The following is an 11,510-nucleotide window of genomic DNA, read 5'->3' on the forward strand; positions in this document are numbered from 1 at the left end:
CCTGAGTGACATTTGACATAACGCATACATTATATTTGAGCAATGATCTGTAATAATGTAGAAACCTATAACTACTAATATATACCGTCTCTTTTTTACTAACTCTGATGATTTAATTAAAAAAAAGTGCTGAGCCCTCGTGGCAGGGCTCAGGTGAATGTTCAAATAAATTACCAAAGCATGCTTCTCTGTTTGTGACACTTTATTGGTACATTTTACTTATGTGTGACTGGGAATTCATGTTATAAGCATAACCATACATTTCAATATGCATGTATACTGCTGAACATAGAGAAAATGCATCCGTAGGAGACATTGCAACGCATTGCGAACTTGTAGATTGGCTATTTTTAAATGGCTGGCATATAGGGTTGAAGTGGTTAATGTATGTTTTGTAATACTTATCAACATCTACAGTAAAGTAGCCTAACTCAAGTTTTAAAATAATTGTAGTGGAGTAAAAGTACAATATTAGCCTCTAAGATGCAATGGAGTTGAAGTAAACATATTGAAAATTGGAAATAGTAAAGTAAATAATAATAATACTAATATTCAAAGAGCTTTATTGGCATGAGAAAACATAATTTAACTCATCCTTGCCATGAGTGTGCAGACACAATCATAATAAATCATAATATGTAAAATTCACAAACAATCAGGCTTCCAATTCAAGTAAGAAAGATCATTCTATCTAGACAGAGCATCCTGAATCACTTTTTGACAACATATAGTGTTGCATGGCTTCTTTTACTCGACAGGTCCTTGCTGGTAGCATGACTTTGTGATGACATGGGAAACCAGCCCTGTCCACTACTTTAGTACATTGAATGAATGAATGAATGAATGAATGAATGAATGAATAGTTTTATTTCGATAATCAGTGAGACATTACAAGTCATTTTTGTTTTTGTTTCTTTTTTTTTAACCTTAACATTAAATGCACACTGTGGGGCAGCAGTGTTTTAAAAAACAGTTTGGTATATTTGGTACCATGTTTGATGTTTACCTGGAATTTGTAGCCCACAGAAGCACCAAATAGTTTCTGATTAGACGTTGCTAAGCCAGGAAAGGCAAGAAGCGCACCATCTTGTAGTGTACATGCACTGCGGCGCAGTAGCTCAGCTAACAACACTGTAGTGTAGAGCTCAAGACCCTGGTGTTAGGTAGGAGAGTGTGGAGGGTTCCAGGAGTCCCGAGCTGGTGTTGGCTAGAGTCTAGACCACACTCTCGCAACGCATCGCAGACGTTGATACCAGGCCTGGAATTTGGACATTTTAGAGGCAAGGCCACTCCTTTGTGCCTCTGGCACAAAGGCCAAATACCAGGGCAGGAAGGCCATCAAATAGAACAAGATTTTAGTCCATTGAAAGAATGTGTTGAATTTAAGGTTTAGGGATGATAATCTGCGGTGAAATAGATAAATGATGGTATTTTCAATCTGATCCATGCTCACCATCAAAGATACTGGATTGGTTTAAGATGGGGACTCGGGGGTGTTAAGACTTCAGAATCTCAACAAAAGACACTGGTGTCTACATGACAAGAAAGAGACAGAGGATTAAATGATACAGTCAGCTTTAGGGCATTAAGGCCACTGTGGCCTCAGGTCATTGGTTTGGGGGGCACAAGGCCAAACTAAGGGGCAACGGCGGCCATGGCCTTCATGGCCTCCATGAAATTCCTGCCCTGGTTGATACATTACTGATCGTGCACTTTTTAGTTGCTCTTGGTGGATGAGGGTCAGAGAACTGTAACCTATAATCATAACATTATCTCTCACATATCTCTCTCTCTCTCTCTCTCTCTCTCTCTCTCTCTCTCTCTCCAAATCTAAAGTGACAAAAACAAGGAAACAGCTAGGCCGATTATCCATGTTTTACTTTTAACCTCTTGAACCCCAGGAGTCCGCCTAAAATGTATGCCCAAATTGGAACCGTTGTGGACACAAAACTACAATGATTGTGGCTACTCTTGACCCACCAAATGTCAGCTAACCCCTGAGAATTCACAAATGCAGCGTAAAACATCACATTTCTCTTACCAAATTGTCCTGCTGTGATCACTTACCTGGGAAAAGAATCAAAAGATGATTGAAAAAGACCTCCGCCTATGGAAAATGTGCATTCTGAATAGTGAATGAGCCTCAAGACCTTATTGAAAACATATATTGTGAATTGAGAAATTGTCCACCAAGGTGTCATCAATTGATAGGCAAAAGTGTTATGAATATATTCCAAACTATGTAAACTCTACAGATGTTTTAGTGAGAGTAGTGCTGTAATATTAGTGGTGTAGACGTTGAGTGAGTAATGATAAAAACAAGTAACAATATAGCTGCAAGCAGCGATAAAGTGTCCAAGGCATAAAAAGCAGGAAAGCAAAAAGGCATCAAGGGAAAGCAAAGAAGAATATCAAAGAAAAACTAGAAGCAGTGTTCTTCCGAACAGGACTCCGGCAGGTCAGGTAGGTTTCTTTTGGCCTAGTGGTGACTCTATAATAGGCCAAAGTGAAAAGGGTGAGGGAAAATGTCTACGCAGTCTCAAAGCTACCAGCAACAGACTGCAAAAGAGCTTCTTTCCACGAACAATCAGGCACATGAACGAACTGTCAAAAACGAGAAAGATCCAGGGAAAAAGGAATCGCTAGCACCCCCCCCCCCCCCACCCAGCCCCCAACCCCTTACGTTCCCTCCTTGTGAAGTTGAATTGCACCTATTGTACATACCCCTTACGTTCCCTCCTTGTGAAGTTGAATTGCACCTACTGTACATAAATGCATACTGTGAAGTTGAATATATTAATCTGTTGCACATACACTCTAAGAAAGAATTCTGTGACCGAGTAAATAGCACTATTAGAAAAAGTTATATTTACTCAATAAAATCACTGAATATCATGTATGTGATTGTTTGAGTAGGTCACACCAAACAAAATGAGTAAAAATCCAACTGTTCTTTTTGAGTTAGATGTACATATATTATTTGAGTTAATTTCATGAGAATAAATTAGTATTTGACCAACTGATTTTATTCATGAATTATACTCAATTTGTTTTGGTAATTTTCCTTCATAATATTTGAGTATGGAGTACTTATATGGATCAATTTAAAAAGACCCTTAATTATTATTCATTCCAACTTAATAATCTTTCATCTCTCACAACAACTTAAACAATTGAGTAGATATGACTAAGATTCAAAATTGTACACAAGGGTTCATGGGAAAGTTCTACTGGAACATTCTGTCAACAAACAGCAGCAGCACACATCTTCTTCAACAAGAAACCTGGAGAGTGTTTGCAAATATTGGTAAGTAGATTTACTGTATCTTTGTGCATATAGGCTACACAAATGTATTGGGTATAACTTATGTTCTTTACAAAGGTTTGCAGCTAGTTAAGGTTACAGTGAGAGGAATGTGCAAGCCCTCTAGTCATTGTGACTTTTTGCATTTATTACAAGCTATGCACAGCTGCATACAATGGTGTGTACAATGAAGATAAAATGCACAGGTATAGGCCTACATTATTATCTACATGTCTTCTTTTTTACTCTCTTCCCCTCATCTCTGTCTTCCAGGTTAGTGCAAAGTTCAGGATGATCACCACACTGAATCTTGAGCCAAAATGTATGGCAATGTTGGACTTCTATACCCCCAAACTACTGTCCATGTTCCAGTCCAAGAAGGGCAGTTTGGGCACAAATGAGTATTGTACTTCAGGTATGAAACTTTCATTTACTCTAACTGCTTTAATTATATTTCACCTGGCTAATGACAATAATTACTATATTAATTTATGCTAAACTCATCTTTATCCCCTGCAACTCTCTCTCTCCTGATTATTCATTTCTAAATGTATGTCTTAATAGCTACTAAGGACAGTCTCCCAGCTTCCGTTGCTAAAACTGGGTTGTGGAAACAATTGTATTGCCAAAGTTTATGTTAGTTATGAAAGTGCAGTCATACTTTTTCTTTATTGTTCAAATAATTATTTTTCTATTCTGCAGAGAGGAATCCCCAATCAACGAACACGAGAGGTCATCATCCGATGTCTCATCGACCATCTGGAAGAAGATAGTGTCAAGATCAAGGACTTTCAAGTTAGTAAAATAAATGTTTTGACGTTTTAATGTCATCGTGGATGAGACCATCACATGCAAAGGAACAGCATAGTGATGTCCAGAGAATGAGGTTGTGACATTGGCTGAATGGCTGTTGCATCCGTTGCATGTCTGGTCCAACTGATTCAAGATTATGCCCAGGGCTGCATGTGTGGAGACAGCTAGGATTGCTCAATGTGTGTCTGTGTGTCTTGTAACATTTAGCCTGAAAGTGAGCTCTAAACAATTATCTTCACAATGTGTGCAGGAAGGAAGCTGCTGGTGCACCTGTCAGGGTAGAAGAGAAGTTGACAGAGGAGGTGATGATGAAGATGAAGATCTACCTGCTGCAGAACCAAGAGGACTCAATGAATGAACCTACTGATGTAGGTATTGTGATTAAGGGCATCACTGCCCTCAACAATCTTGGGGGTCTGCTGCTATCTGTTGGGACTGTTCTATGCCTTTAATCTGAGATACCCCAAGAACCTCAGATATGGTCTTGAGATGTTCCAAAAAGTACTAGTTGAGTTGGATCCTGGACACCTTTCAGCCAAAGTTCAGAGACTGAAAAAATGTCTGCTTGCCGACTACTGTTCAGCAAGATGCTCTCAGAAAGTGGGTATAACCTACTGAAAGTGGATTTATTGTCAAAACAGCATTTTTGCAATGGTATTTGTTGCTGATAGTAATTAGTTAATGTAAAGTGTTTGTTTCTGGTGCATTCGAGTCATAATGCAAACAGGTCAGTTTAGCATATAGACATTACACGTGTGCATAGTCAATATGTTTAAATGTTGAGCTACTGTAAATGCTTATTTATTATTTCATATTCCAAGTTGTGATTTTCTTTCATGCCAAATGGCCTCTGACTGTCTTTAATGTATTTTGTGGTTATGACTTACTGTTCATTTGATGGGCTCATTGTTCTTATGGTGCATAATGTTTGACAGACTGCTTACTTACAGTATGCACAGTTCAATTAGAGGTACTTATATACAGTATTGTGAACACACACTGCTCTTTAGTAAACAGAATTTTAAAAGTGTCAGGGATACCCCTTTCCTGATCATTATCTTTAAACATATTGTTTTTGCTGGCATTGTTGCATGTCATTTACATACTAAAGTATGTTGAATGTTCATACTTGATGTGGTGTTACACTGGTCAAAATTAGTTGATTAAAAACATAATTATCTGCATAATTATTTCATGTGTATTCATTTGACATCATGTACTCCTGGAGTAAAAGGTAAAGTAAATGAAAGGGGTAAATGGTACTATATGAATTAAATCAATAAAAGTAAATGAATAAAGTAAATGTGACATATTTGTTTTGTTAAATCATACTCTAATATTCAATTAGATCTACTTAATATTTCAATGTATTTACTTGTAGTCTTTTGTGGCATTGACTGAATAATTTAATTATATCTACTCAATTTCTTTAGGTCATTGTACTCAATTTTAGTTGTTAATAAGTACGTAAAAGTTTTGGTTACTTTTACTCAAATTAATTGAGTATCATCTACCTGATTTCATAACAGTAATATTTACTCAATATTTTTGAGTGTAAAAATGTTTCACCAATAAAATTGAGTAGAGCCTAGTTTTTGTTTTTAGAGTGTAGAACACTCTGTGAAGATGTCTACAAAAGTTAAAGGGATATTACACTTTCAAAGTCATTTTATCGTCTAATCAGGCTTTTATGAACACCCTGAACAGTTTTTAATTTGCTTGATTCAATATTTAGATATTTGATGTAAATGTTACCAGGCCCGACACGCCCAGGCCCTCTCCACATACACACCCATTGTAACTTCAAACTCCATTTTAACCGTGATAAATTCATTAAAAACAACCATTATTTTTTCTGGTGACTCAAACTACCCTCCTAATACGTGATCAGGCCGTGTTTTTTCGATAACTTTTTTCATTTATTTTTAATAATCCATTTTTGTATTAAATATTTTTCATTTTCCCAAATTATTATTTAAAAGACGTAACAATGAAGTACAACCTTGAACCTTGAACCTTGTTTGGTTACCTGCTATGAGAGGGATTCTGGTGCCTGTAGTTTCCAGGACCACCTCCAGGGGGCAGTGTTTTGCCGTGGGTTCCCTCAGGATGACACAGACCTCGTCTCTCCATCGTAGACAGTCCATCTTGTTGCCACGGTAACTGACGCACAGCTCAGAGGAGGATGGGAGAGAAGGCCAGGCAATGCTGCTGGAGTCTGGACCCTGTCTGGGGGCAAACGTTACAAGGTACATACCGTACATTTACTACAGTAAATGTATTTCTTTCTTTCTATTGTATGACAAATTTCATTTTGAAATCAAATTATTTCAAGTTTGATAACAAGTTTTACATCCAGACCCAAGGCATGGCCATGGGTTCAACCTTTGCACCCAATTATGCAAACTTATTCATGGGTCACTGGGAATCCAAGTTCATTCAGAACAGGACTGCCTCCTCCCTCCTAAATAAGGTGATTTTTTGGAAACGATACATTGACGACATATGGTATTTGTTGGTTCAGAAGGCGAACTGGTTGAGTTCAGGCAGTATATTAACAACACACATCCCCCCCCCCCCCAAAAAAAAAGGTACAATAGTCTTGATCCCAAGCTATTAAAAATATCATTACCAAACATTGGAATATTTTGAAATGTGATCCTCATTTGAAAAATATAGCTATGTCACCACCAAGGTTTTGCTTTACGAGAGGAAGGAACATTAGAGACTCTGTGGTTACATCACTTTATAGATCACCAGGTACCAGCTCCAACTGGCTGAGGGAAGAGTTGTGTGGCATCCACCCATGTGCTAGGTGCACTCACTCACTGCTCAAACACCTCAACCACTAAAGTTTTTTTTTTTCTTTTTATCACCCACACACAGGACAGGAATAAAAAATTAAAAGCTTTATCAACTGTAATAACACCCATGTGTTATAAACCATGATATGTATCGCGGCATGTTCCAAATCAGACAACGAGAGACACCTTCCACTGCTAATCCTATAATTTTGTGGATCCTGCCGCTTCGTGTCTCATCTCTGCCCCCTTGTGGACAGATACATTTATTGCTGATCCTTCTGTCTCTGTCTCACATCAAATACCTGTCATTTAAATAGAATTCCTTCACATCACTTACATAATAATGATCGCACTGCTGTTGTCACTAATCACATTATATCTCCTCAGTCTTCTAGCAGTTTTCCTATCCCAAACTCTGACTCTCCACTCACTAAAGTCGGTTTTAAGACTAGAAAAGTTCTTGGAATAATTCATTTTAATATCAGAAGTCTCAAGTTGAACTATATTAAACTTTTGGTGGTTCAACAGACCCAACAGACTCTGTTGCACCAAATGTAATGATATTTTTTATAGCTTGGGATCAAGTATTGTACTTTTTTTTTTTTTTTTGCATTGAGAGTTTCAGAGTGGGATGTGTGTTGTTAAAGTGATAGTTCGCCTATTTTGTAACCACAGCTGTATGGAGTACTCACCTATAATGGACTTGTTCCGAGGGCATGATTTGCTCAACTGAATGCAGTGGTCAGAGATGTGGTCAGCTTTCTGCTGAATTAAAAGTAGTTCCATTGAGTTGCCCGACCCATTTTTTTGTAATAAACTAATCCACAAAACCGCCGTCATTATTATTGTTGACATATTTCTACTTCATGGAGAAATGCTCGTTCAACTTTGACCCCTCTGTCACATGGTACTATTTTTCCTCCTCACTGTATCACTGCGCCGCATTCAACTCAATGGGCGCGCATCCCGCGGCAGCAGCAGCCAGCAGCCGCATCACACACCCGACCAAAACAAGCCGCTCTGCAGCCTGCACTACAGCTGGTCGCAAGCTAGAACGCACGGTTCCAGTGTTTTACGCATGGACTGTAGGTTTTACGTTACTAGTTATTGTTTCTGCCAGAGGATATCAACATGGTGCGAATTTGCAATTTCCAGGGATGTCCGAATAAGGCCATTACTGGGCTAAAAACAACTTTCTTCCACCGTTTCCCCAAGGACAAAGCCAACAGACAACTTTGGCTTGTTGCAGCTGGGTTGCCCATTCGTACAACATTGACGAAAGTACAACACCTCCGCATATGTAGTGATCATTTCACTGAAGATGATTATGACCACACAAAGAAAAAACATGTTTTGAAGTACAGTGCTGTGCCTGCACCCACAACACCCCAGGTAAGACAGACGGACCAACATACACTGCGACTCCCTTATCAGGTGATACACACTTTGAAGGAAGAGTTCCAGGGGGTCCCCAGCTAAATGATATAGGAACCAAATGGACCATTATGAGTATTGAGTAGGCTATGTAACTCAGAGAGTACCAATGTAACGGGTCCATTTGGTTCGATAACTTCGATTTGTACACATTGAACAATAAAACATAATGTGGTTTTGTATTGAAAGCTGTTTGATTACACTCAGACCCGATTTACCTGGTTATCTAGGTTTCTAGGAGGTTTTTCCCCCTTTTTTGGGGGGAATCAGTCAAATCACATACATTTCCATGGTAACCTACACAGACTTCACTAGGTATTACTTTCAATGGACAATTGGAAATAATGAACGAATGATAGGCCTACTGTGTATGAGACATACATGTTATCAATCCAAAAAAAAAAAAATATATATATATATATATATATATATATATTGTGGGTATTTATCTATTTTATGCTCAGAAAGTTCATTACTCGATTCTAATTCAGGCATGCATCTAAAGTACCCAGCACATTGCTTTTTGATAGTATAAGAGTCTTATACTGGCAAAAAGAAACGTCATGGGTACTTTGTTTAGATGCATGCCTGAATTAGGAACGTCAAGTAATGAACTTTCTAAGCATACTGTATTTGACCCACAATAGAGGCAAGACAGAGGGTCTTATAATAACCTAACCTCTACTATAGCCTAAATAACAGGAAATATATAATGTTATAGTTCTCATTTCCCCAGGTGATAACACTTGTTCTGCCATTTGTGTGTTTGTGTGACACACTATTGTTTTTGTACTTGATTGGGTTTTAGAATAGTATTAATGTTTATTGTAGCCTACAGCATTTGATTTTTGTAAAATAGAAAAGCCTCCTGTGGACAGGATGTGAATTAGCACGTGTGATATCACTTATATCAATGCATCTGGTTCGTCCAATGTAATTGTGATGTCCATGACAAATAAATTAAACATAAAACACACACACACACACACACACACACACACACACACACACACACACACACACACACACACACACACACACACACACAGAAACAGTATGTGTGTGTGTTTTTTCAATTCTACAGGGATGCACACCTAAGCAAGTATGACTATATGTAATAACTGTCTGTGCAATTATTCTTCACAGGGATCTATTCCTGTAGTGATGGATGCGACTGAAGCATCTGAGGTCGGAATGGATCCCACTCCTGAAGAAGCTAGGCAAATGTTTTCAGGATTAGAACAGTCCACCCCTCAATGTACACCTCAGAAGATGGGAGAGTCCAGCCTGACATTTCTTCTCACCAGCCCTGACCAGGCTGTTCCAAGAACACGGCCATCATCTTCAGGAACATACCTTGCATTGCCTCCAACATGGACACAGTCGCAGGTAATTGATGATAGGTAAATAGTGTAGCTGAAAAACATTAGCTGTCATTATACATTCTGTCAAAGATGCAATTCTGATTAGGGCCCAGTGAACTGAGTAACCAGAATCATTATTATTATTTGTTTACTGTGTATATATACGGAAAATCTACTCCACTCACAAGTTCATTATAATTTATGTCTTACAGTCACCGATCACAAGCTCAGCATTTGCAGCAGAGGCACTGGAGACGAGCACAAGTTCCATAGAAGCAGCATGTGAAAAGGACAGCACATTTCATACCCAAAGCAGTCCTGCGGAAAGATCTTTCTCTGACAATAGCTTTAGTGAAGCAGAACATAGCAGCGATTGTTTTGAAAGGAAGTGGATTGTAAATGAATCTGCCCTTTGGAAACTGTTTGCCACTTGTCACACATGTGGGCAAATAATTGACGAGTCAGAAAGGAAAACTATTACTTGCGGATCCATGATAAAGATTATGTGGACTTGCAATGATGGGCACAGTGGAGCTTGGCAATCTTGTCCTGAGGTCTGTGGAATGCCTGAGAACAACTTGGTGTCTTCAGCAGCCATTCTTTTCACTGGGACAACACAGACTGAAATTACAGAGTGGGCTGATCTTGTCAATGTACAGCTTCCTAGAAAGACGACTTATTATTCACTACAGTCAACCTATCTCATACCAGTTGTGTATGAGGCATACACTGAAATGCAGGAACAAAATATGTCCCATCTCCTTGAAATAACTTCCAAAGGTGGAAAAGTTGACATTGGAGGTGACGGCAGGTATTATTGTAATTTAGATTGAGCTTTATAAGGTTATATTTATTTGTAGGGTATGTGCCACTGCTAACCACCTGAATTCTGATAAATCAAGCATAGACCAATGTTTATTTAATTAGAATCAAATAGCACATTTTAGAATAGAAATCGAATCTTGTAATCCTCATCGAGCCAGCTTTTCTCTTTTTCTGTTCTTTTGTTTCCAGATCAGATTCCCCTGGCCACAGTGCTAAATACACGTCATACAGCTTCATGGATGATGCAACCAAAAAGATAATAAAGTGTGAATTAGTTCAGGTAACATTTTGAAACTATTGTTGGGTTGTACCTATGGGCATATATACAGTAGATACATCTTTGTTTTTTACTTACTTTTACGGTTAACTGTTCTTTTTTTTTTTTTTGGCTGATCCAAAAAGGTATCTGAGGTTGATAATTCATCTGCGATGGAGCCTGAAGGTTTCAAGAGGGCACTGAATGACTTACTGGGTCATGGAGTTGGTATTGATGTTGTCACCACAGATCGCCATCGATCCATAGCGAAGATAATGCGAGAGAAGTACCCTAAACTTACTCATCAGTATGATCCATGGCATGTTGCAAAAGGTTATTGGGAATTTTTTCATTTCTCTATTTTGTTCACGCCATCATCAGGTGTATCAAGTGGGGAGAGGAGGGTAGTACAGGAAACTTTGTCTAAGCCATTATCCATACTGTATGATCTGTCAAACACCAACTGCACATAGCACTTCAAAACAGAAGAGAACACTCAGTCTTCTATCTATTTATATCAATAGTAACCCTTCAAGTATGATAGAAAACATGATTTCTTTTTTCAATGTTGTACTGTTATTATGTGTAGATTACCAGCTTATTCTGTCTTTCTTCTTTTATGTTATTCAGGCGTGAGGAAGAAGTTGGCTGCCATATCGCTGAGGGCATGCAACAGGGTTTTGCAGCCATGGATCAAGTCTGTTGCCAAT

The 11,510-nt window shown here is 38.4% G+C and overlaps 1 protein-coding gene across 1 annotated transcript in view; it reads left to right on the forward strand.

Annotated features, from left to right (window-relative positions):
• The window catches only part of LOC308289096 (alpha-taxilin-like), a 621,916-nt gene that overhangs the window by 42,993 nt on the left and 567,413 nt on the right, over positions 1-11,510 (forward strand). The window lies entirely within an intron of this gene.

This window comes from Nannobrachium achirus, assembly GCF_963921795.1.
Source record: "Nannobrachium achirus genome assembly, chromosome: 7".
Lineage (NCBI taxonomy): Eukaryota > Metazoa > Chordata > Actinopteri > Myctophiformes > Myctophidae > Nannobrachium > Nannobrachium achirus.